Raw genomic sequence first — 26,850 nt, 5'->3', positions numbered from 1 at the left:
TCTCCCACCCACTGCCTGTGAATCTCAACATGCCCTACAGGACGTGCAGCAACTTGAGACCAGCAAGATCTACAGACTTGTCTCCAATTGAACACATGTGGGATGTGATGAGACAAGAAGTGACTCATGTGACTCGCCAGCCAAGTACATCTACAGGTCGAGCAGGCGTGGAATAATGTACACCACGACAGTATTCGGCATCTGTATAATCGCCTGGATGGCAGAGTCAGTACCTGCATTGCCACCCGTGGAGGCTGCACCATTTACTGATACGGCTATTTCACCATACCTGATACCTCAGAACCACTTGTGCTATTACTCTGTAAAAGTAATCATTTCACGTGCTTCATATACTCTGTTGCAGTAATAAGTCTTGAGTGAATCGGAAACCTCTAAAAGGGTGTACTAAGTTTTTTCCTGCAGCATATGACCATTAACGAAATGTTGAGTAGTTCTTTATGAATCTGATGAATAAGGCTTTGAGATATGAGAGGATCAAACATTTTTACCGAACAGCTCCTTCAAAATCATTTAGGAGGACTGCAGCACAGCCAGTGTATGCATATCTCCATTCTCGCAGTGCAGCGAGTCCACCGCCGGCCACGCCAAAGTGGCGGAGTATGTTTCGTTGTTATTGAACGAAGTGTACACTCAGTAGGTGATAGAAAACTGCGGTGGCTGGACTCTTCCAACTCTGAGAGTTCTGCACGGGGGTCACATTATATTGTCTCAGCTTTTTCTGATTCTACTACCTACTCCCAGAGTAAGTTGTTACATTCACTAATCAAGATTAAATATGGGGATGTGAATGAACAGAGAAAGCTTGTGCCACAGTCATAACAACTGGAAGATCCAACATTTGACACGGTACTTGTAGTATAAAGACCTCAGCTATAAACAGTGGTAATCGACATTTTAATTGTTTCGAGAAATCTCGAGTAAAGTTTCAATAAGTCTCATAAATAAGATAGTGCAAGCACATTTAAAGTGATTTTTTATCCAGATACATCACTGAGTTCACATACGTCTACTATAAAGACAGTTCTTTTTAAATGGTAAATTCACCAAAAATTCTGTTCTTAAAATTTCGTCAATAGCTACTTGACGTTGTTTACTTGCAAACCAATTTCACTTAACATCAGTTACCCTTAACTTACCACTGTTGAATTGCTGGGCGATTTAACGAAATGTTACTGTGAAATATCTCCAAAATACAAACTTTGACCATAAACGAAATTTTAAGTACACAATTTACGTATCATATCACTTCAGCAGGCAGAAATTCCTGAATAAATACTGTTTTTTTTTCCTTTACTTACACGCTGGAAACACGTTTCACATTCACTTGCGTAGCCTTTAAGCTTTCGCACAACACCACCACCCACCTTGTCTCCCTATGTTCTTTTCTCCTTTCCTTCATTTCTCTGTTTCTTCCTGGGTGTCTCCGTGCTTTCCCCTCTATCTACTCCTCTGCAGGCTCTAATGATGATTTGCAGTGACGCTATCTCCTTGCGAAATGTAAGGACCTGGTGCATCTGAAGATGCACCAGGTGCACTTCTGTGATGTTCCTCTAATCACTCCGTCATCAGGCCACAAGTAGCCCATCGGGACCATCCGACCGCCGTGTCATCCTCAGTTGAGGATGCGGATAGGAGGGGCGTGTGGTCAGCACACCGCTCTCCCGGTCGTTACGATGGTTTTCTGTGACCGGAGCCGCTACTATTCGGTCGAGTAGCTCCTCAATTAGCATCACGAGGCTGAGTGTACCCCGAAAAATGGCAACAGCACATGGCGGCCCGGATGGTGACTCATCCAAGTGCCGGCCACGCCCGACAGCGCTTAACTTCGCTGATCTGACGGGAACCGGTGTATCCACTGCGGCAAGGCCATTACCGATGTTCCTCTAAACCTGAAAAAATCAGAGCTATGAACCTAACATCTTCCACGTATCTCAGACTAATTTCATGCATAAAAGTGAAACATCTCTATCTATAGTTTTTAGTACGTTAGCACCATCATACATGTGCCAGATATAAATATACACGCCAGAAAGGCCTAAAGGATATATAGATGATGCAATGACATGCGTAAGCAGGTAAATATACTGCCAGAAAAAAATTAGTACACCTGGAAACATAAAACTGATTTTGATCTGATGATGACATATGTCACCTGGGGGATAGAAGGTGTACTGGTAATGGCTTTACCGAGAGGATCTTTAAATTTGAGTCCTTGTTTTATTTTTCACTTTCATCTGGTGCTTTTGGCTACTGCCTAACTTTAATAACTGAGGTTTTATTCTCGCAACAGCCCTGAAATAAATGGCGGTTATCCTCAAATTCCTCCAGTTTCACCTTTCTCAGCAAGCACTGCTTTCGAACTGCCATATTCCTAGGTAACTTTCCATGCAGTAAGCCTTCAGCCCCTCCTGACAGCTGCAGTTACTTTATAGGCAGTACTTCAGTCAATAATAACAGTGACTGTACTGTCGTCTGCTCAAATCTTTGTTTTAAAGGGGAGTGTGTGTGGTAATACCGATCCCTCAACTTCCTCCCCTCTTCCACTCACACCACTGTCAGTCACCACCTGAGATTAATTCCTAGCTCATCTGCTATCCATAGGAATATCGTGGATCTTTCAGCTAATAAAATAGGTCTGAAGCACATCACTTACTATGCCTTACATGAAATAATTCACTTTCCCATGGAGTGTCACTTAATACTGTCCACAGCTGAGGTCTTCATAAAGCGTGTACCAAATATTTACATTTACGAGTACTTAAGCAAACAGATACTGTACATTGGAATGAGTAGAAAAGGATGCACTAATATTGATGGTCAATTTTCACATGTTAAGCAAGTCAAAACTCTAGAAAGAATACAAAAAGGATATCACTTGAGTAATATGATAAAGCTGACATCATTTGACACTCTGGGTTGCATACATTCAGGGGCAAGTATACATTCAGGGATACATTAAAGCTCTTCCCTTTCCCTTAAACTATTCTTATTCTAGTTTGTATATGACCCCTGGGGATAATCCCCCCTTCTTGAAACCCTCCAATCCCACCCCTCCTCCTGCCTCCTCCTTCTCCCTTCTGGGAAATCCACAATCCCTCCCCCCCCCCTGTGGATACAAACACACTTTTGGTATATAATTAATTGGCTAATTAGTTGAGTCGATAAATTAATTAACATGTCCCCTCTGGGAAATCGCCCAGCCTTTCTCTCCCGTCCCCCATTCCACCCCCTCCTATCCCCAACCTGGTAACTGTTGGCAAAAAGTCTCAATTTGTGCTGGAGAGGAAGGATCACATAGTATGAAATTGAAATCACTGCTGATTACATAGTAAAGGATATACTGTTCATTTATAAAATACAGTTTTGAGAGGTTGGATGCCTCTTTTTGGTGGGAAAAGCTCACATCCAGCAGCTAGATGTCTTAATTACGCAATTACACTGCTGCAGAGGTTGTCTTGTTGGAAAATTTTCGTGTGTGTGCTCTCTGTGACGTGCAGGGCTCGACTGAGCAAGTGCATAATACAACTGCCAGAGGACATCCGAACCCACGACTCCTGCCCCCCCCCCCCCCCCCCCACCTGTCCCAGAAAAAACTGGCGGAAAAAATCGATGATTCTGTGCTAAGCTGGTGGACTGGATGGATCCCACGACAGGACATTCAACTAGGTTGCGGCATAACAATATACTGTTTATTTATAAAAATTTTAAGTTGCATGTCAACTCACAGGCGTTGGAGCTCTTTATTTGGCGAGGAAAGCTTTCGTTCTCTACTGCTTATTTAATTTTGGAAGATGCAGGTGTTGTACAATACATCAAAAAGAAGTAATTAAAAACGTAAATAGCTCGCTTCTATCTGATTGTGCAAGGAATACTGTCATGAAACTGATAAAACAGTGACCACACGTAATTACACTGTTAAAGATCGAATTAAACATATCCAGCAAGAAACCTCCTGGTTTTGTTGTCACGCACCTCTGGCAACACTTTGACTGAAATGACAGACGCTGAACACTTGCAGAGAAATGCGTGATACTGTATATCAGCTTCCTATAAAATTTGGATACCAGGCTCACTTCCTCTCTTGCTAGCATACACGCGCCTTCCATACCAGGTCAGTGGAAGCAGCTGCTCAGTGTGCTTGCGCTGTTATACAAATACTAACTGAGCTAGTTCACAATACCACCGGCAGAGGACTATGGGAGAAGTAACCCTTTCTCCCTCCCATACGCTCCTCTCATACCCCCTATTTCTGTCGGACAAAGCATCGAATGGTGGTAACTCTTTGATACTGATGCCTGCGAAATTCCTGTCAAAATACATGCTCTCTCTCTCTTCTCGTTATTTTTGTAACACACAGTATAGTGAAACTATGAGCTATAAAACCTTTGCTAATGTTACCTGGTAGAGAACTCAGTAAGATTTTACTGTACCTCTCTATTCCGATTTACCAGAAACAAATACCAACTGCATGTTGGCATCACCCATATGTGGTGAGCCTATTAAATACAGGTGTATTGGCCCACTGCAGCAGACGATGCGTGATCGAAGTCATTTCCTCAGACCTGTGTAAAGTTTTATCAACTGTAGTGGAGGATAACAATATTCCAAAGACTATCAATCACGCTATAGGGTTCTTGTGTTGTTGTTTTGTAACACATCAAAGCAGTGAATGACTATAGCTGTGTACACAGGCATACATTTTGTTTCTCTACCATGACTTTTAGGTATGTATCACGAGCTGAAATGACATTAACACCTTTCGATCCATTGACTCTCACAGAAAGCTGGACATCTCATGGTGTAAACTAAGTTGAAATAAAAGACAGATGCAGTGTTTCTTATTGACAAAAATATGGAAGACATCACAACATATGGAAACTGGAAGGGTGTGGAGTGTTTCCAAATAGCTGTCCAAAGGTGCTGACTCCTACATTTATTCTCAGCTTCCACAGCGACAAGGCAGCGGATGTCACAATATTCCAGTTTTGAAGAGACCAAGAGCATTGAGTCTTCATGTTGGTGGTGCATATTCTACTTAGGTATGCGATCACTATTACCACGTCCTGGGTGGTGGTCATCCTGACCTCCAAAACTTTGGACACTGCATCTTTGATTTTTATGACTTACAATGCATAACCACGTGTAGAACAACGGGGTAATCTGCAGCAGTTGTCAATCCCACCGGTGGAGGAGTGGGATAATTTTCATACTTCCAGGAAAGCATGTAAGTACCTTCATCTCTCCATATTTTTTGCATATTTTTGTGAATTTTCGTATTTTACCAGGTTTTCCGTAATTTCAATGCATTTTACCCGATTACTCGAGGTCAAAACCACAAAGCACCAATAAAACCTCTCATTGCGTCGATGTCATGATGCTACCAGTTAATGACATTGCAGCTTGGCTCTCAATTTCTGTATCGTTACTAAAACACCCACTTCATTACTTTGCAATTATCATATGCAGGTGGACATATCACGAACCCTGTTACACTGCCTACATCACATTAAACAAATAGTGTTTCTTAGTGTAGAAAATACCCATCAGCAGACAGGAGGTGCAAGAATTACGTCCCTCAGCTGAAACACTTTAAAATTCGGTAAGATTTTATTACTATTTGCCAGCTCCCCCTCGTGGATGGGAGTCATAAAGTATTCTCACAATTGTAGGATAAAATCGGAGACTGAAAGATCTCACCAATACCTTTGACGATTACCATCTCAACAAACAAATAATATCCATAGCAGCAATCTGCCCTCTATTTCGAAACGAGCTGTCCCTTTGGTCTCCACATTTCACCATGAGTGCTTATGACACACACGATATCTCTAGATGCAAGTGAGCTGAGGAGGTTAGCATTCCTTATTGGTGTATAGTACGTAAGGACCTTATACACTTGAGAGTGTTGTGGTGATATAACAGACAATTAAGAAGAAGAAGAATAAACATATAGTTTATGCATGATGGAGGTGCAGACGGATGGAACTTGAAACATTTTAGGTAAATCACTGGTACTATCAATTCTGTAGTATTGTAGTGTTTGGATTCCATACTGAGAAGATACCGAAGGAGAGAAATGATTGTAGAACAGAAACACACACTCCTAAGGCTACGCAGTTCTGCACTTAAAGATGCTATAATGTTAGAGCAGTTCGGTTTGCGATATGTTAGTCATGTGGAATGAAATGCTGTTAATACTCCAATGCAGGGAATGTATTTCCAACACCTGACCTACATTCGCCCTGCAAGTTTTCTATCGCACTCACTTTGGTGAGAAACTTAAAGATGATAAAACTACTACCATCCACACCAAAGATATAGTTTTCCTGGCTTGTATAGTGCCCACTGTCAGTGGAAGTTGTGCTATGATCTCTCAGCGCTATGAAATTATTGTCAGCAACGAAAAATGCATGAAACAACGACATCTTATAAGGAAATAGACAAGCACATAGCAGCGGTGTTTGAAAAGTGAAATTACAAGCCACGCTGCACTTAGTCCATGAACACAACACAGTCTCTTCCACATACTACAGCTGTCAAGCAAATGTGTACACATGGATTGCAGTACCTCACAAACCCATGTCACTAACGTAGAATAGATGCAATTTTGAAACTGGAGACTCGATTTATGTCAAGATCTGTCAGGGAAATGGAGTACTTCGCATACATCTTCGTTCATCATGAGGAGGGCGTCGAAATAGGTTTTACATGGGTCTGATGGACATGATTCATCACACATGCGTTAGAAGTCCTCCGCTGAATGTAGTACGCTATTAACGACAGTAGGTAGCTAACGCTCTAAGTCACACACAGAACAAGTTACTGTATACGAGTCGAATGCATGTTTTACCACACAACTCATACAGCCCAAGAGAACAACGGAAAAAACGGTTAAATGAGTGATAAATGACCTGCCAAACATCTCCCTCTCTCTAGAATACATCATCAGTCTTCCATTAAATCACATATCGTTACAATGCCACTCAACCGATTACTCCATATACCTTCTATCATCGTTTAGCTCAGGTCCACCTCAGTTTAGAGGCAGATGATTCTCTGTTCTAGGAAAGCATCCAAGACGGCAGTCAACTTGTATTATCTCTATTACCTCAGTGGGCACACAGAAGAATGTTACTACAGCAACTATTCTCTAAGCTGTTTGTTAGCTGAATCTGACACCGCATGGTTTGTAGGGAGTACAGAGAGTCACGTTGTAAATACTGTTTGTTAGAGTCGAAAACATGTAAACGGTCTTACACGGGGTCAAACACGCGATCCATTCTGTAGTTGTTTATTGTAATCCCCCAAGCTGGTAATACAGGGTGATTCAAAAAGAATACCACAACTTTAGGAATTTATAACTCTGCAACGACAAAAGGCAGAGCTAAGCACTATCTGTCGGCGAATTAAGGGAGCTATAAAGTTTCATTTAGTTGTACATTTGTTCGCTTGAGGCGCTGTTGACTAGGCGTCAGCGTCAGTTGATGCTAAGATGGCGACCGCTCAACAGAAAGCTTTTTGTGTTATTGAGTACGGCAGAAGTGAATCGACGACAGTTGTTCAGCGTGCATTTCGAACGAACTCAGTATGAACGTGACTCGCCTAAGGTGAACGTTTTCTGTGCCATTTCAGCCAATAAAGTTTTTGGTCCCCTTTTCTTCAAAGGTGCTACTATAACTGGACTACAGTATCTGGAGATGTTAGAGAATTGGCTGTTCCCTCAGCTCGAACAAGAAGCACAACAATTCATATTTCAGCAGGATGGAGCGCCACCACATTGGCACTTATCTGTCCGTAACTACCTGAACGTCAACTACCCGAGGCGATGGATCGGCCGCCAGGCAGCCCGTGACAGAGCACTTCATCACTGGCCTCCAAGAAACCCTGATCTTACCCCCTGCGATTTCTTCTTATGGGGGTATGTTAAGGATATGGTGTTTCGGCCACCTCTCCCAGCCACCATTGATGATTTGAAACGAGAAATAACAGCAGCTATCCAAATTGTGACGCCTGATATGCTACAGAGAGTGTGGAACGAGTTGGAGTATCGGGTTGATATTGCTCGTGTGTCTGGAGGGGGCCATATTGAACATCTCTGAACTTGTTTTTGAGTGAAAAAAAAACCTTTTTAAATACTCTTTGTAATGATGTATAACAGAAGGTTATATTATGTTTCTTTCATTAAATACACATTTTTAAAGTTGTGGTATTCTTTTTGAATCACCCTGTACAATGCGCTTTGGCTAAGGACATTATACAAAAATCTATAAGGTGGTTGCCTATAGCTTTGGAGTGCATATTTGGTGGTCATCCACGTGAAACAATCTATCTCAGTCGCCTTATCGCTGTCCATGAAAATTAGTTTGCCTAATTCCTGGTGGTTCCATGTCAATTTTTTCTCATATTCATCTTACTGTCACATACTTGTTCCCATGTACAAGAATTTCAGACGTGTAAATACTCTCCCATTCTCCCTCAATCTTCCCGCATTTTGAAGCATTTTCCCACAACTCATACGTATTTTTCGTCAATTTCCGTAATTTTACCGATTTTATGTCACTTCCGCTCATGTGATCATGACATCTCTTGTGGCCACTTATTCTAAAAATACTTGTAAATGTAGTACAGTTGTCAACACCTAGCGCTATGCGCTATTTTTCTGTATGTGTGTGTGCTTGTATCGGTGTCACGTAAGGGGCCCCAATGGCACAGGATAGGTTTGGGATAGGATAGAACTCGTCGGTCGATCTACCATGAGTTGCATCAGGGACAGGGTTCAAACGAGTGCTGATCTCCTCAGCACGCTTGCAGCTGGAGATATCGTGTATGACGCAACATTGATGGTGAAATCTGGAGACAAGAGGGGGGGATTTGTTTCCAAATACAGGGCAGAGTGCTGTTATGGATATCATTCGCTTGTTGTGGTGGTAATCATGAAAGGTGTTGGTGAGATCTTGCAAACTGAGAGCCATGGTGCAATTCATTGGCTGAAAGCATAGCGAGACAGACGCAATGAGACGTTTTGTTGACATGATAACTCGTAGAGAATGGTGATTTGGGCCCCAAGTTATTGGGTAAAATGCATTGAAATTACGGACAACCTGATAAAATTACGAAAATTGATGAAAAACACGTAAAATTGATGAAAATATGGAGGGATGTGAGTACTTAAGCGCTCGTTTGCAAGTATGAAAATGATTCCGTCCCTCCACCAGTGGGACTGACAACTGATGGTGCATATTATTCGTGATCTACGTGTTTAAGTCCTGCAGAATACCCCCTTGTTCCTCAAATCATTATGCACTGTATTTCATAAAAATGAAACATAATTTCCAAAATTTTGGAGGTCAGTATGACAACCACCTAGGACACTGAAACAGCGATAATATACCTGGGTACAATATGTACCACCAATATGAGGAATCAATGCTCAGGCGTCTTGGAAAATGAAACACCATTGCATATGCTACCTTGTCACTATGGAAGCTGATATTAAATACAGGGGTCAGCGCCTTCAGACAGATGTTTGGAAACTCACCACAGTGACGCAAACTCTTCCAGTTTCCATACGTTGCTATGTCTTCCACATCTTTGACAGTAAGAAACACCATGTCTGTCTTTTATTGTGTGGTTCGTTCCCTAGAATGACACCTCTTGGTGTTCGGGTACCTGGTGGCCAGAATGAATGTACATTTCTGGCTTAAGGTGTGAACCGCTGCTGAGCCTCCTGAACCAGTCAGATTGGGTGTGAGGATGCATTTTATCTAACTACATCGCCCTCTGGGCGGTTGAATAGCGAACTAATACTCAAAATATGTTGTGTAACCTTAATGAGAGAGTGTGTTGCGGATATTCTTCGATTTTTACTTGCAAATTTCAGAAGATTTAACATAAGAAGCGTTTGTGCTGGACGATTATTCCCCCCATGTAAACCAACCAGTTGATGGCTGGGCTCTCACAACGGTAGTGTATTCGACCCACGAGCATCCTGCATGGCCAGCATGTGGATGCTGGGAGATGAGCGTTCGGCTGCCAGCACGGCCAAAGCACAGGCTACAGAAATTTCTGCAATCTCTTACATCCAGCCGTGACAGCTACTACACAGTGGATGGCGCTTTAACTATTTAAGTGTAGGATGTGTTTAAGTGTTTGTGTCCTGTCCATGTGGTGACAGCTGCTGTGTCTGGCATTGTGTGCTTTCCAATACATCCTAGTGGACCTTGTCTCACACAGGAAAGGTGGAGCGATGTTTGTTTAAATAAATGTGGAATTGTTGTTGTTACTACCCTATCATCACTATCCCCTCCTTCTTCTTCCTGATGTAGCGAAGAGAACCAACTCGGGATTTCTATAGTGCTCTAAAAAGTACACTTAGTAGACCTGTAGGTGATCGGGAATTAGACAATTTGAAATTACAGATATCATTTTACACAGCAGTTCTTCCAATCACGAAGTCATATTTCAAGGGAATCTATTTGTGTTTCTGATAGTGGTATTTCGAGCACACTCTGATCAAACCCCTGCCCCAACTCGTACAAATTGTTTAAGGACATAGCGCAATTGAGCTGAAATTCTTACTACAAAATTCATCTACCTCCAATGGACTTCCCACCAAACGAGCTAACTGTGCTGGTATCCACCAATAAGACGCAAGAAAAGTCCAGAAGGGGAAATAGTAAAGCTTGGAAACTGGGTGGCTGCGGGATTGAATACCAGATATCTCCAAAATTTCCCATCAAATACGGCAGTCTTAGTATCCAACAATAGGAATGAATAGGAAGCAAGGAAAAATTGACCCACACAGCGGCTAGCAAGTTAATTAGACACTCAATTTGACTTAGTGGGAGTAGCGCAAATGGACTATTTCCAATACATTGACAGCCCACCATTTTGGGAGGGCTGGGGATCCAAGTATCCGCCCCTTTGTTCAGGATGAAAGAGGGGTAGTGTGGTTACAGGTGGCACGTTACAGACTCTCGCTGGTCAGGAAGTAACCTCTTGAGAGAAAGAGAGAGACAGAGCTTGTGTTACAACAGGAATTTCGCAGGTATAGGTATCAAAGAATGCTTTGTCCAACAGGAAGTAACAGGAGAGGCGAGGGGAGGGGGGGTGAGAGGAGGGGAGTAAAGGAAGAAGGAATTGGATGGTTGATTCTCCCAGCATCCTCTGCCGGTGGCGTTGTAAACTAACTCAGTCAGTATATGCACAACAGGGCGAGCACAGAGAGCGCCTGCCTCCACTGACTTGGTATGGAAGGTGTGTGTTTGGAGGAAAAACAGGTAGTGAGTCTAGTATCAAATTTCAAAGGAAGCTAACGTCCGATATCACACAATCCTCTGCAAGCAACCAGCGCCTGGAAGTCCAGGACTCTGGACTCCAGTGTGTGTGGGGCTGTGTAAAAAGCGACGATTCAACCGGGAGGTTTTTACACGGATATGTTTAGTTCGATCTTTAACAGTGTGCTTACGTGCAGTAACTGTTTTAAGGTTGATAGTGATTTCATGGCGGTATTCCTTCCGCGAATGGACAGAAGCCATCCATTTATGTATTTAATCACTTCTTTTTGATGTATTTTACAAGACTGCATCTTCCAAAATTAAATAAACAGCAGGGAACGAAAGTTTTCCCGCCAAATAAACAGACCCAACCCCTTCAAATTTGTGTGCAACCTGAATTTTATAAATAAACAATACGCGTATATCGTCATACCCTATGCAACGTAGTTGAATGTGCTATTGTGGGGTCCTTGCAGAACGTTAGCTCAGCACAGACTGAGCAACCTCACAGTGTGCACACAAACGGAAATTTTCCAACAAGACGACATCCGCAGCGGTGTAATTATGTAATTAGGACATTGAGTTGCTGGACGTGAGCTTTCACAGCCACATAAAGAGATCCATCTTCAAAAAATTGAGTTTTATGAATAAAAATAAATATGTAAATAAAAATAAGTATACGCTATGTACACTGAAGCGCTAAAGATACTGGTATAGTCATACATATTCAAATACAGAGATATGTAAGCAGTCAGAATACGGCGCTGAGGTCGGCAACGCCTATACTAGGCAAAAAGTGTCTGGCGCAGTTGTTAGATTGGTTACTACTGCTACAATGTCAGGTTAACAAGATTTAAGTGAGTTTGAACGTGGTGTTATAATCGGTGCACGAGCGATGAGACACAGCGTCTCCGAGGTAGAGATGAAACGGGGATCCTCCTGTACGACCGTTTCACGAGTGTACTGTGAATATCAGGAATCCGGTAAAACATCAAATCCCCAACGTTGCTGCGGCTAGAAAAAGATCCCGCGAGAACGGTCCAGCGACGACTAAAGAGAATCCTTCAGCATGACAGAAGTGCAACCTTTCCGCAAATTGCTGCAGATTTCAATGCTGGAGCATCAACAAGTGTCATCGTGTGAACCATTCAGCAAAACATCATTGATATGGAGTTTCACAGCCGAAAGCCCACTCGTGTACTCTTGATGACTGCATGACACCAAGCTTTACGCCTCGCTTCTCGCCTGGGTTCATCATCACCGACATTGGACTGTTGACAACTGGAAACATGTTGTCTGGTTGGACAAGTCTTGTTTCAAATTGTAGCGAGCAGATGGACGTGTACGAGTATGGAGAGAACCTCATGAATCCATGGACCCTGCATGTCAGCACTTGACTGTTCGAACTGATGGAGGCAGTGTGATGGTGTGGGGCATGTGCAGTTGGAGTAATATGGTACCGCTGATACCGTCGATGCATATAGATACGACTCTGACACGTGTCACATACGTATGCATCCTGTCTGATCACCTACATCCATTTATGTCCATTGTACATTCCGACAGACTCAGGCATTTCCAGCAGGACAATGCGACACCCCACACGTCCAGAATTGCTACAGGGTGGCTCCAGGAACACTCTTCTGAGCTTAAACACTTCGGCTGGCCACCAAACTCCCCAACCATGAACATGATTGAGCATATCTGGGATGTCCTGCAATTTGCTCTTCAGAAGAGATCTCCATCCCCTCATACTCTTACGGATTTAGGGACTGCCGTGCAGGATTCATGGAGTCAATTTCCTCCCTCACTACTTCAGACAACAGTCGAGTCCATGCCAAATCGTGTTGTGGCACTTCTGCATGCTCGCCAGGGCCCACACAATATTAGGCAGGCATACCAATTTCTTTGGCTCTTCAGTGTAATTGAGGATGATTTCAGTTTTGTATCGTAAAATCATTCCCCTGCAGCACAGACTGAGGCTTTTCCCGTTAATTTTTAGATGGGGAGGGGAGAGGGTAGAGTGAGGGTGGGAGGGGAAGGCTGGCGGATTTCCCAGAGTGGGTGGCATTAATTAATTGATGTATTTAATTAATTATCCAATTAATTTGATGCCAAAAATGTGCTTGTATCGACTAGGAGGAAGGATTATGGATTACCCAGAGGAGAGGGTTAGGAGGAGGGTGAAAGGTGGGGGGTTTCTCAAAGGAGGGATTATCCCCAGGGGTCATAAATCAATCAGTGTAATAAAAGGTAAAGTGGATGGAGATGGGTTTAATTTATTCCTGAATGTTCAATTGCCCCTGAGTGTACACAACTGTGTTCTCCATAAGAATCTAATAGTCAATGCAATCTTGATGAAAAATAATTATAAATAGAAAGAAGTTATTTCAAAATTTATTTATCCAAAAACGCCGCAGTGCCTAGCCAACAACATTATCTAATTTTCATCTGTCTCTCGTCTCTGCAACACGTACAAATCATTATGAAATTTTGTACTTCTTAACTGGCAACTTATTTAGCAAACAAAAGATCACACTTTAGTTTAATGAAGTTTCCTTGAATTTTGGCCATACATTTATATTAAGAACTCCACACCTTTCAGTGCAATACTACGGAATCATAGACAAACTCATACAGTTTAAAAATGGGCAGTGAGAAGGATTACTGTGATTATAACATAATATGTAAGCATTAATTAGACAGAGAAGTAAAAAATTTCAATCTGGAGCAAAATTAAGTTCATATCAAAGTATCAAGATATAAAAGCCTGCTAACATGCTTCTTCTCTCCATAAAAAAAATAGCTGCAGCTACACCATCCAGAAAGCTATTTCAACTATTTGCATGAATATTTTGATAATGTGTAATGCATTGTGAATTTTGTTAAAATCTGCCCTGGCAAAAGAGAAAGGAAAAAGATATTTTAAGTAAAGTCCTTAAGCCTTTTTATCTCATTAAGCATGTAATTTCTTACATGTTAATCAGACCACAGAGGCTCAGAAAATGTTTACCGTGCTACTATGAGCAACATGTGGGAAGTGTACAAAACGCCACACGTCGTTATCATCCAGATGCGCCCATCTATATGCGAGCAATGGACTGACAGTGAACCTCGCATCTGGATATTCTTCCCATACAACAGGTATGGCTATATCTCACTTCTTATGACGATAAGACGAAACTGTCTCCAACTGGCAGTGAAACACAGTGTTTATTAATTCAAAATACACTTTCTTTTCGAAGGTGGATACTTATTATCTAATTTATGCATTGTTTTTCCATGTAGTCAGCAGATAGTTACTAAACAAATGTCACATTTATAGATGAAGGTAAATACTATATAATCGTTTGTTCATGATTAATAAATAATGTCATTTATATAATTATAACTGTTATGATAAATTACACACAGCATAGACAGGTAACTGTTTCTATGCTTACTTACGAAGATTTGTATTTGATTTTACTTTAAATTTATGTTGTCCATCACAGCTTACTTCATACCAAATATGTGTTTTTGTGGATTGCAGCAGTTTGTTGCATCACACTGAGCGACTGATATATGGAGTGTCGTCACTGATTATTAATTTTGTTATTTGCCTGGGCCTATTTCTTGTCTTGCAGTTATACTATATATTTCTTATTATTTGGATGTCTTACAGTTATTGTTTACAAAAACAAAATGTGTTAAGCAAAAATACACTCCTGGAAATTGAAATAAGAACACCGTGAATTCATTGTCCCAGGAAGGGGAAACTTTATTGACACATTCCTGGGGTCAGATACATCACATGATCACACTGACAGAACCACAGGCACATAGACACAGGCAACAGAGCATGCACAATGTCGGCACTAGTACAGTGTATATCCACCTTTCGCAGCAATGCAGGCTGCTATTCTCCCATGGAGACGATCGTAGAGATGCTGGATGTAGTCCTGTGGAACGGCTTGCCATGCCATTTCCACCTGGCGCCTCAGTTGGACCAGCGTTCGTGCTGGACGTGCAGACCGCGTGAGACGACGCTTCATCCAGTCCCAAACATGCTCAATGGGGGACAGATCCGGAGATCTTGCTGGCCAGGGTAGTTGACTTACACCTTCTAGAGCACATTGGGTGGCACGGGATACATGCGGACGTGCATTGTCCTGTTGGAACAGCAAGTTCCCTTGCCGGTCTAGGAATGGTAGAACGATGGGTTCGATGACGGTTTGGATGTACCGTGCACTATTCAGTGTCCCCTCGACGATCACCAGTGGTGTACGGCCAGGGTAGGAGATCGCTCCCCACACCATGATGCCGGGTGTTGGCCCTGTGTGCCTCGGTCGTATGCAGTCCTGATTGTGGCGCTCACCTGCACGGCGCCAAACACGCATACGACCATCATTGGCGCCAAGGCAGAAGCGACTCTCATCGCTGAAGACGACACGTCTCCATTCGTCCCTCCATTCACGCCTGTCGCGACACCACTGGAGGCGGGCTGCACGATGCTGGGGCGTGAGCGGAAGACGGCCTAACGGTGTGCGGGACCGTAGCCCAGCTTCATGGAGACGGTTTCGAATGGTCCTCGCCGATACCCCAGGAGCAACAGTGTCCCTAATTTGCTGGGAAGTGGCGGTGCGGTCCCCTACGGCACTGCGTAGGATCCTACGATCTTGGCGTGCATCCGTGCGTCGCTGCGGTCCGGTCCCAGGTCGACGGGCACGTGCACCTTCCGCCGACCACTGGCGACAACATCGATGTACTGTGGAGACCTCACGCCCCACGTGTTGAGCAATTCGGCGGTACGTCCACCCGGCCTCCCGCATGCCCACTATACGCCCTCGCTCAAAGTCCGTCAACTGCACATACGGTTCACGTCCACGCTGTCGCGGCATGCTACCAGTGTTAAAGACTGCGATGGAGCTCCGTATGCCACGGCAAACTGGCTGACACTGACGGCGGCGGTGCACAAATGCTGCGCAGCTAGCGCCATTCGACGGCCAACACCGCGGTTCCTGGTGTGTCCGCTGTGCCGTGCGTGTGATCATTGCTTGTACAGCCCTCTCGCAGTGTCCGGAGCAAATATGGTTGGTCTGACACATCAGTGTCAATGTGTTCTTTTTTCCATTTCCAGGAGTGTATATTCAAGCAGTATACAGTGAGATATTTATTTAGGATAAGAAAATCACAACAGGTCTCCTTGCACTCCAGACCATATATCAGCCTGACAGCTTTCTTTTGTAGCACCAGTATTCTCTTCAATTCCACATCAGCAATGTAACTCCATAGGCCTATCCCATCATTTACCTGGTCAACTCATACTGTTCAACTTTTTGTCAAGGCAGAGACTACACATAAAATGTTATTATGTCTGTATGAATAGAGGATTGCCTGAGGATGCTAAATCTGATGAATTTGACGATTGTTCCAACAATTCATACTTCAAATCCCTCAATCATAACACTGCCAAAGCACCTTTCTGAAGATAAAAATTATTCTTTTCATTCAATTTTCTAACCGAGCCTCTTACCATTTTTATTTATTTATTTATTTTTACTTTATGTTATTTTCTATTTAATAGCAGATGTGACGGATTTTGTAGTGAATGGGCTAAATAACCTGTGTGACCAGCTTCAAAGATAATTAGCGTCGTTTGCGTCTAGCTTGAGGAAAATAATCGTTTGCAAAACAGTGTAACTGTCTTTTACGAAACGAAATAACGGACTGGCAGGCTTTTCTTGTTGTATTTCAGCTCTGAAGTTATACTTTTGACGCTATGAAAACTAATTTGAAATTCTGATCGCTTTTGATATTCCAAGAGAAAATAACAAGTATGTTAAACGCACTTCGGAAAACATGCCAAGTCTGTGAACTCATGCAAGGACATACTAAAAGTCTCGATCATCATGCTCCAGTGCAGAGATTGACTCTGCAAGACCTAGTGCAGAATTTACCTTTAAGTCCGCGAGTACAGGAATATGCAGAAGTTTTGAAATTCTGTAGGCCTGTCACAAGAAAAATAGCCTCAGAAGAGGCAATCTGCCACTCATACAGGGTGATCAAAAAGTCAGTATAAATTTGAAAACTTAATAAACCACGGAATAATGTAGATAGAGAGGTAAAAATTGACACACATGCTTGGAATGACATGGGGTTTTATTTGAAAAACAACAACACAAAATTTCCAGCAGATGGCGCTGGACAGCAAAACTGCTACCGTGACAGGTGAGAGGTACGCCGATATGTTACAGAATCGCATCATCCCTATCCTCGCTGATAAACACCTGCTGGAATGTACGATGTTTATGCAGGATGGCGCTGCACCCCATATTGAAAGATGCGTGAAAGATCTCTTGCGCGCTTCGTTTGGTGATGATCGTGTGCTCAGCCGCCACTTTCGTCATGCTTGGCCTCCCAGGTCCCCAGACCTCACTCCGTGTGATTATTGACTTTGGGGTTACCTGAAGTCGCAAGTTTATCGTGGTCGACCGACAGCTCTAGGGATGCTGAAAGACAACATCCGACGCCAATGCCTCACCATAGCTCCGGACATGCTTTACAGTGCTGTCCACAACATCATTCCTCGACTACAGCTATTGTTGAGGAATGATGGTGGACATATTGAGCATTACCTGTAAAGAACGTCATCTTTGCTTTGTCTTACTTTGTTATGCTAATTATTGCTATTCTGATCAGATGAAGCGCCATCTGTCGGACTTTTTTGAACGTTCGTATTTTTTTGGTCCTAATAAAACCCCATGTCATTCCAAGCATGTGTGTCAATTTGTACCTCCCTATCTACATCAATGAATAGGAAAATAGGAATGCGGGTAAGCTACTACAAACAGCATAGTGAATGCATTATTGTGGCCAAGATAGATACGAAGCCCACACCTACTACAGTAGTACAAGTTTATATGCCAACTAGCTCTGCAGATGACGAAGAAATTGAAGAAATGTATGATGAAATAAAAGAAATTATTCAGATAGTGAAGGGAGACGAAAATTTAATAGTCATGGGTGACTGGAATTCGAGTGTAGGAAAAGGGAGAGAAGGAAACATAGTAGGTGAATATGGATTGCGGATAAGAAATGAAAGAGGAAGCCGCCTGGTAGAATTTTGCACAGAGCATAACTTAATCATAGCTAACACTTGGTTTAAGAATCATGAAAGAAGGTTGTATACATGGAAGAACCCTGGAGATACTAAAAGGTATCAGATAGATTATATAATGGTAAGACAGAGATTTAGGAACCAGGTTTTAAATTGTAAGATATTTCCAGGGGCAGATGTGGACTCTGTCCACAATCTATTGGTTATGACCTGTAGATTAAAACTGAAGAAACTGCAAAAAGGTGGGAATTTAATGAGATGGGACCTGGATAAACTGAAAGAACCAGAGGTTGTACAGAGTTTCAGGGAGAGCATAAGGGAACAATTGACAGGAATGGGGGAAAGAAATACAGTAGAAGAAGAATGGGTAGCTTTGAGGGATGACGTAGTGAAGGCAGCAGAGGATCAAGTAGGTAAAAAGACGAGGTCTAGTAGAAATCCTTGGGTAACAGAAGAAATATTGAATTTAATTGATGAAAGGAGAAAATATAAAAATGCAGTAAATGAAGCAGGCAAAAAGGAATACAAACGTCTCAAAAATGGGATCGACAGGAAGTGCAAAATGGCTAATCAGAGATGGCTAGAGGACAAATGTAAGGATGTAGAGGCTTATCTCAAGAGGGGTAAGATAGATACTGCCTACAGGAAAATTAAAGAGACCTTTGGAGATAAGAGAACGACTTGTATGAATATCAAGAGCTCAGATGGAAACCCAGTTCTAAGCAAGGAAGGGAAAGCAGAAAGGTGGAAGGAGTATATAGAGGGTCTATACAAGGGCGATGTACTTGAGGACAATATTATGGAAATGGAAGAGGATGTAGATGAAGATGAAATGGGAGATATGATACTGCGTGAAGAGTTTGACAGAGCACTGAAAGACCTGAGTCGAAACAAGGCCCCCGGAGTAGACAACATTCCATTAGAACTACTGACGGCCTTGGGAGAGCCAGTCCTGACAAAACTCTACCATCTGGTGAGCAAGATGTATGAAACAGGCGAAATACTCTCAGACTTCAAGAAGAATATAATAATTCCAATACCAAAGAAAGCAGGTGTTGACAGATGTGAAAATTACCGAACTATCAGTTTAATAAGTCACAGCTGCAAAATACTAACACGAATTCTTTACAGACGAATGGAAAAACTAATAGAAGCCAACGTCGGGGAAGATCAGTTTGGATTCCGTAGAAACACTGGAACACGTGAGGCAATACTGACCTTACGACTTATCTTAGAAGAAAGATTAAGGAAAGGCAAACCTACGTTTCTAGCATTAGTAGACTTAGAGAAAGCTTTTGACAATGTTGACTGGAATACTCTCTTTCAAATTCTAAAGGTGGCAGGGGTAAAATACAGGGAGCGAAAGGCTATTTATAATTTGTACAGAAACCAGATGGCAGTTATAAGAGTCGAGGGACATGAAAGGGAAGCAGTGGTTGGGAAGGGAGTGAGACAGGGTTGTAGCCTCTCCCCGATGTTATTCAATCTGTATATTGAGCAAGCAGTAAAGGAAACAAAAGAAAAATTCGGAGTAGGTATTAAAATCCATGGAGAAGAAATAAAAACTTTGAGGTTCGCCGATGACATTGTAATTCTGTCAGAGACAGCAAAGGACTTGGAAGAGCAGTTGAATGGAATGGACAGTGTCTTGAAAGAAGGATATAAGATGAACATCAACAAAAGCAAAACGAGGATAATGGAATGTAGTCGAATTAAGTCGGGTGATGCTGAGGGAATTAGATTAGGAAATGAGACACTTAAAGTAGTAAAGGAGTTTTGCTATTTGGGGAGCAAAATAACTGATGATGGTCGAAGTAGAGAGGATATAAAATGCAGACTGGCAATGGCAAGAAAAGCGTTTCTGAAGAAGAGAGATTTGTTAACATCGAGTATAGATTTAAGTGTCAGGAAGTCATTTCTGAAAGTATTTGTATGGAGTGTAGCCATGTATGGAAGTGAAACATGGACGATAAATAGTTTGGACAAGAAGAGAATAGAAGCTTTCGAAATGTGGTGCTACAGAGGAATGCTGAAGATTAAATGGGTTGATCACATAACTAATGAGGAAGTACTGAATAGGATTGGGGAGAAGAGAAGTTTGTGGCATAACTTGACCAGAAGACGGGACCGGTTGGTAGGACATGTACTGAGGCATCAAGGGATCACCAATTTAGTATTGGAGGGCAGCGTGGAGGGTAAAAATCGTAGAGGGAGACCAAGAGATGAATACACTAAGCAGATTAAGAAGGATGTAGGTTGCAGTAGGTACTGGGAGATGAAGAAGCTTGCACAGGATAGAGTAGCATGGAGAGCTGCATCAAACCAGTCTCAGGACTGAAGACCACAACAACAACAACAACATCTACATTATTCTGTGATTTATTCAGTTTTCAAATTTATACTGACTTTTTGGTCACCTGGTATATAAAAAGGCCTGTTGGTCACTTCATCTAGCACATGAACTTTGCCCTGAACAATATACTGTACTGTTCCATTATGGTCCGCAGCTCGTGGTCGTGCGGTAGCGTTCTCGCTTCCCGCGCCCGGGTTCCCGGGTTCGATTCCCGGCGGGATTAGGGATTTTCTCTGCCTCGTGATGACTGGGTGTTGTGCGCTGTCCTTAGGTTAGTTAGGTTTAAGTAGTTCTAAGTTCTAGGGGACTGATGACCATAGATGTTAAGTCCCATAGTGCTCAGAGCCATTTGAACCATTTTTTTTTTTGTTCCATTATGAAGCTCTCTATCTGTCGTTTGCAGAATCATAAAACTGCTTGTATTGTACTTGTTACAACCCAAACTACACATCTAAATATGAGAGCGTTCTGAAAAGCAATACCTCCGAATTTTTAATGTGAAAACTTAAAAAGCTGTTTCAATAAAACAAATTTCATTAAAATTCTACATCGTTACTCTTCATGTCTGTATATTTATTTCCCAACATAGGCTCTCTGCTGAAGAACACGTTTCTCCCAACAAGAGATCAGTTTCTTGATACCATCACTGTAGAACGTTTGACTTTGTTGATAGTGCCGCAACCTACCCTCTGCTTATATCTCTACATCAGTATCAAACTGAAGTCCTCGAAAGTCCCTTTAAAATTTGGAAAAAGATGAAAATTGGATGGAGCTAAGTTGGGACCGTATGGAGAAGATCGATGACAGTGAACCTATGGCGTCAGATTGTTACAGCTTTCGCAGTGCTCGTGGTGGTCTGACGTTATCATGCTGAAGGAGATGGTACTCCATGTGTTGAAGAACTCTTGGAATTCGAAACTCGATCACAGCATGCTCTTTCTCATGCACCAGTTCAAATGGCTCTGAGCACTATGGGACTTAACATCTGAGGTCATCAGTCCCCTAGAACTTAGAACTACTTAAACCTAACTAACCTAAGAAGATCACACACATCCATGCCCGAGGCAGGATTCGAACCTGCGACCGTAGGAGTCACGCGGTTCCGGACTGAAGTGCCCAGAACTGCACGGCCACCGCGGCTGGCTCTCATACACCGACATAGTTATGCTACACACCCCCATATTACACACTACACTTTAGAGTCAGAGACCAGAGGAATGCAATTACGAAGAAATGAAGAATAGAGACGTAGATTGCCAATAACGTTTGTTTTATTTTAAAATTTTCAAGACTTTTAACGTAAAAAATTCAGAGGCATTCTTTTTCAACACGCTCTTCTACAGCACCCAACTCACACTTGGATGCTGATTTTTGATGACTCGTGTAGCTGAATTCTTTGGCAACCGATTCATATCAGTGACACTTGCAGCACAGGCTGCACAACTAGAGGGTGTGCGAGGTCGCCAGGACGTAGTTTTAAAGAGCGTGGCGCGCGATTCTGAAAGGAGTAAGCACAGCGAGCAGAAGTTGAGCCAGTACACAACACGTGACATGCCACAGCGGAGCCACGTTGTTGATTCCTGGAGGGCACGAGTGAACTATCATCCAGATCAGTGGGGACAGGTGCAGTACTGTTTGGGGAGGGAAAAAACAATCCACTCAGGCTGGCGTCCCCAAGGTTTGCAGTGCGGAACGGGAACTACTACTCCTAGATTCATGGTAACATCATGAAGTATCGTTCCCGGAGAGTTTGTTAACTATCTTTTTTTCATGAAATTCACATTGTCATGTGCTGAAAGTCTGAGGTTATACTAAGTCTTGTGCGGGTTTTGCTAGAAATGTGGTGTCTAGTAGGGCAAGGAGGCTATGAGGACAATTGCATGCATTCAGCGGCAAGCATACATTCCGCGGCGAACTTGTTGTTATGATAACTGATTTATGAGCCCCTGGCAGTTGATTTGTGAACTCCTGGTGATAAACCATCCTTCTGAGAAACCCCCTACTGCTTACCGTCCTCTGCTCTCCCCCCCCCCTCCCCTCTGGGAAATCCCAAACCCTCTCCACATCACCTCACTGATACAAGCACACTTTTGATATCAATTTAATTGACTAATTAATTAAATTTATCAATTTGTAGCGGCACCACTTTATAGGATAGGGAAAGTTAGTTTTGTGCAACATTCTGAGCACAAGTTACAGCCAGGTGCGGGCCGGATTGCAGTGAGTTACGCATACCAACAGTTGCGAAGTAGAATAGAGCCCACAGGGGCTGTCAAATTGCTGAAAGAGTATACATGCATGTTGCAGATCATAGGCAGAAGGGGCCCAATGGTCAACCTAGCGTGGTATGAGTACATGACGCGAAGTGGCACATATGGCAAAACAGAGGCGCAGGCCCACGTATAAATAAGTGAGGGTTTCTAACGCGTTTCATTCAATTGTGGCAGCTCTCCTGGACAGTGGGGTGTGTCACACCACCAGCTACACGCAGAAGCAGATGTGGCGCCAGTGTTCCAGTCCACGGTGAGTCACTGGTTCAACCCTCTCACTACTGAGGGCAGGCATCCTGGCTTCCAGCACACGCCGGAGGCATCCCGAGGCGAGGGCCGAAGAGTCAAACACCAGATCACGTGCGCACATTGTCGCCGCAATCTTAGCCACACCGGCGAGGAGGATGCAGCTGGCCGCCTGCAGCTCACACCGAGTGGCGCTGGGTCGGCAGGATGCAGACCACTGAGTCAACTGCCGGCATCCTGACGACGCCACAATTCCGTTGGTGTACAAGGTCAACACACAGAGCGTGCACATGTCGCTGAGGCAGCCATTCCGCGCCAAGCCGTTTTGCAGACGCAAAGTGGTGTCCTCAGCATTGTGGGACCCAGTGACATAGACCGAGAGGAACGCGGCACTGTAGTTGGAAACAATAAACCACTTGGAAAGGTCGGACGAGTCTTAATACGGTGCCTTCTACCTCTTCTCGCTACATTTGGTCATCCTGATACGTTAGGTGGCAGAAGTTCCCACTACAAATTAATCACCCAATTCCCTCCTGGGAAATCCCCCAGCCTTCCACTCCCCTCACCCACTTCCTACTACCCCATCCAGAAAAATATTAGCGGAAAAATCGCTCAGTCTGTGCAGAGCTATCGGTATGAAAGATGTAAGTATTAACATGCCCAGCAACTACATGTCCTAATTATGTAATTACACTGCTGAAGATTGGACATGTTGTCTTGTTGGAAAATTTTCGTGTTTGTTCTCGTCTTGACGTGCAGGGATCGTCTTAGTTAGTGCACAATGCTATCACCCCTCGCCCCCTCCCTCACCAGCCCTTCCAGAGAAAACTGTGGTAAAAGCAGCTGAGCTGGTCGAATGAAAGGATCCCATGACAGGAAATTCAACTACATTGTAGAGGGTGTCATGATCTATTGTTTATTTATAAAATTCAGTTTGCAGGGTTTGAATCCCTCTTTGATTTGGCGGGGAAATTCTCTGCTGTTTTGTAAGATTCAGGTCTTGTAAAATACATCGAAAAGAAGTAATTGAAGAGCTCGTTTTTTCCCGATCATGCAAGGAATACCGTCACGAAATCAACCTCAGCATAACTCACCACATATAATTACACTGTTAAAAAACTTTTGATCGCGTCTTTGCACCAACTGCAGGGCAGAGGTGCCAGAGGCCACGCCGGAAGGGACATCACATCTTTGTACACCCACACATTGGCCACTTTGCCATAACCACACCACGCAACATCGCCGTCAGACAGGGCAGAAAAGGTCCGCACGTACACCAAGCCGTCTCAAGTGGCTACATATGGCTGTCAGCGACTGAGCACCAGAAGTCGCCCTCCTTTGGTATTTGTTACCTGGGAAACCATCTCTGCTCTCTGCCAAGTTCCTGTTTGTGAGTGAACTAGCAAGTCCAAACACGCAGATGAAGATTTTCATCCCTCCTCAGACTACTGCAATCCTATTAGGTAATGCTGAATCAGTGAAGGTATATAAACCCTACCGCCTCCACCCCCATTCTCATTCTGCTATCGTCCATGGCAAGATAAGCTTGCTTGTCTCGTTCCCGCTCCTATGTGCGTTAACTGTTAGTTTGCTTGCAATGTTAAGTGTTTTTCAAGCAGCAGCAGCGGCAGTGCCACTGGCGGCAAACGGCCCAAGACTGCCACAGGAATGGGAATTACCAGGTAAGCACATATTTAATTTCATAGCATGAGGTCGGATTTCGTAGTGTATATTTTCGTAAAAAGTTTTCCTAACATCAAATCACTGTGTGTTCAGATTTCGAAGTTTATTTTCGTATAAAACTCTTGTTGTATCATATCCCTCTGTATTCAGTTTTCTAAGTTGAGAAGAGTGTCAGAGCATGTGTTCGGATTTCAGCGTTAATTCTTTTTCTTTTCGTTTCAGCATTCATCCACCAAATTGTGAATGAGATGGAGGCAGAGACGTTGCAACAGGTGCAACAGAAGTCATAGCATCGCAAGTAGTGTATATATTCTTCTTTATATACATGATTTGCTGTGGTCAGTGAGTCTTTGCCGTCGTGCATGATTACGAGGATCAAGATCGATAGTTAACTTTTTCACTAAGAATTTCGTAGTACTGAATACATGTCGTCTAATTGTTTCAGTACATGTTCAGCAGACAGTTGATGACGTGGTTGCTGAAACCCAGAAAAAGTACGAGGGTTGTTTTTTATGTAAGGGCCGTTTTTATTTTAAAAAAATACTAATACTTTTGTAAAAAAACTTTTATTTTCTGATTCTACACACTTTTACCTATTTTTCTACATAGTTGCCTTGTTTATTTAAGCACTTGTCATACCGTACAACTAAGTTTTTAATTCCCTCTTCAAAGAATTCGGCCGCCTGCTCCGACAGCCAAGAGTTCACGGCCGCTTTCACTTCATCGTCTTAATTGAATCGCTGCCCGCCAAGATGGTGTTTCAGGTACCTGAAAAGGTCAAAATCGCTAGGAGCAAGGTAGGGGCTGTACGGTGCATGGTCCAAAACTTCCCAGCCAAAAGAATCAATCAAATCCCGAGTCTTTTGAGAGGTGTGAGGCCTAGCGTTATCTTGCAGGAGCAAAACTCCTTTTGTCAGCATGCCGCGCCTTTTGTTTTGAATTGCTCTGCGGAGCTTCTTTAGAATTGCACAGTAGGCATCTCAGTTGATTGTCGTTCCTCGTGGCATAAAGTCCACTAGCAAAACACCGCGCCGGTCCCAGAACACAGTTGCCATAATCTTGCGCTTTGACAGCTTCTGTTTGGCTTTGACCTTGACGGGTGAGGATGTGTGTCGCCATTCCATCGATTGTCGCTTGCTTTCGGGAGTGATATGGGATACCCATGTTTCATCTCCAGTGACAATTTGACTCAACATGTCATCCCCTTCTTCCACGTAACGAATCAAAAAGTCCAATGAAGTGGCAAATCTCTTTGTGGTCCTCTGTGAGGAGTCTGGGTACCCACCGAGAACACAGTTTCTTAAAGTTTAGGTTTTCAAACACAATTTTGTACAAAACCGATCTTGAAACTTGTGGAAATTCCAAAGAAAGAGTGGAAATTGTGAATCTTCTGTCCTCACGAATCTTTGTTTCGACTGTAGCCACCAAATCAGCAGTGATCACAGAGGGCCGGCCTGAGCGTTCTTCGTCATGGACGTTTTGACGGCCATTTTTAAACTCTCTAACCCATTGTCGCACTTTACCTTCATTCGTTGCATTCAAGCCATAAACTTCTGTTAACTGACGATGAATTTCTGCAGCTGATAGCCTTCTCGCGGTCAAAAAACGTATTACTGACCGTATCTCACACGCGGCGGGCGATTCAATAATCGTAAACATTATAAAATAGCACAGCGATGCGTACACGTCAGCTACAGAGCTGCAACTTGCATCAGTGTGAACGGGAAGGATGCCAGCAAGTGGCGCGGTGGCTTGTTGCGGCGTCCACGCGAACTACGGGACTATACATGCGAACGGCGCTTACTTAAAAAACAACCCTCGTAGAAGGGGCACCATTGTAAGTAGCATGTATTTTCTTCTTCATAGTACTGGGTGTATGCATAATATGCTGCTCTTAGACAA

The sequence above is a fragment of the Schistocerca nitens genome, chromosome 9, assembly GCF_023898315.1.
Source record: "Schistocerca nitens isolate TAMUIC-IGC-003100 chromosome 9, iqSchNite1.1, whole genome shotgun sequence".
Taxonomy (NCBI): Eukaryota; Metazoa; Arthropoda; class Insecta; order Orthoptera; family Acrididae; genus Schistocerca; species Schistocerca nitens.
The sequence above is the reverse complement of the archived record's forward strand: the minus strand, read 5'-3'. Positions refer to the sequence as shown.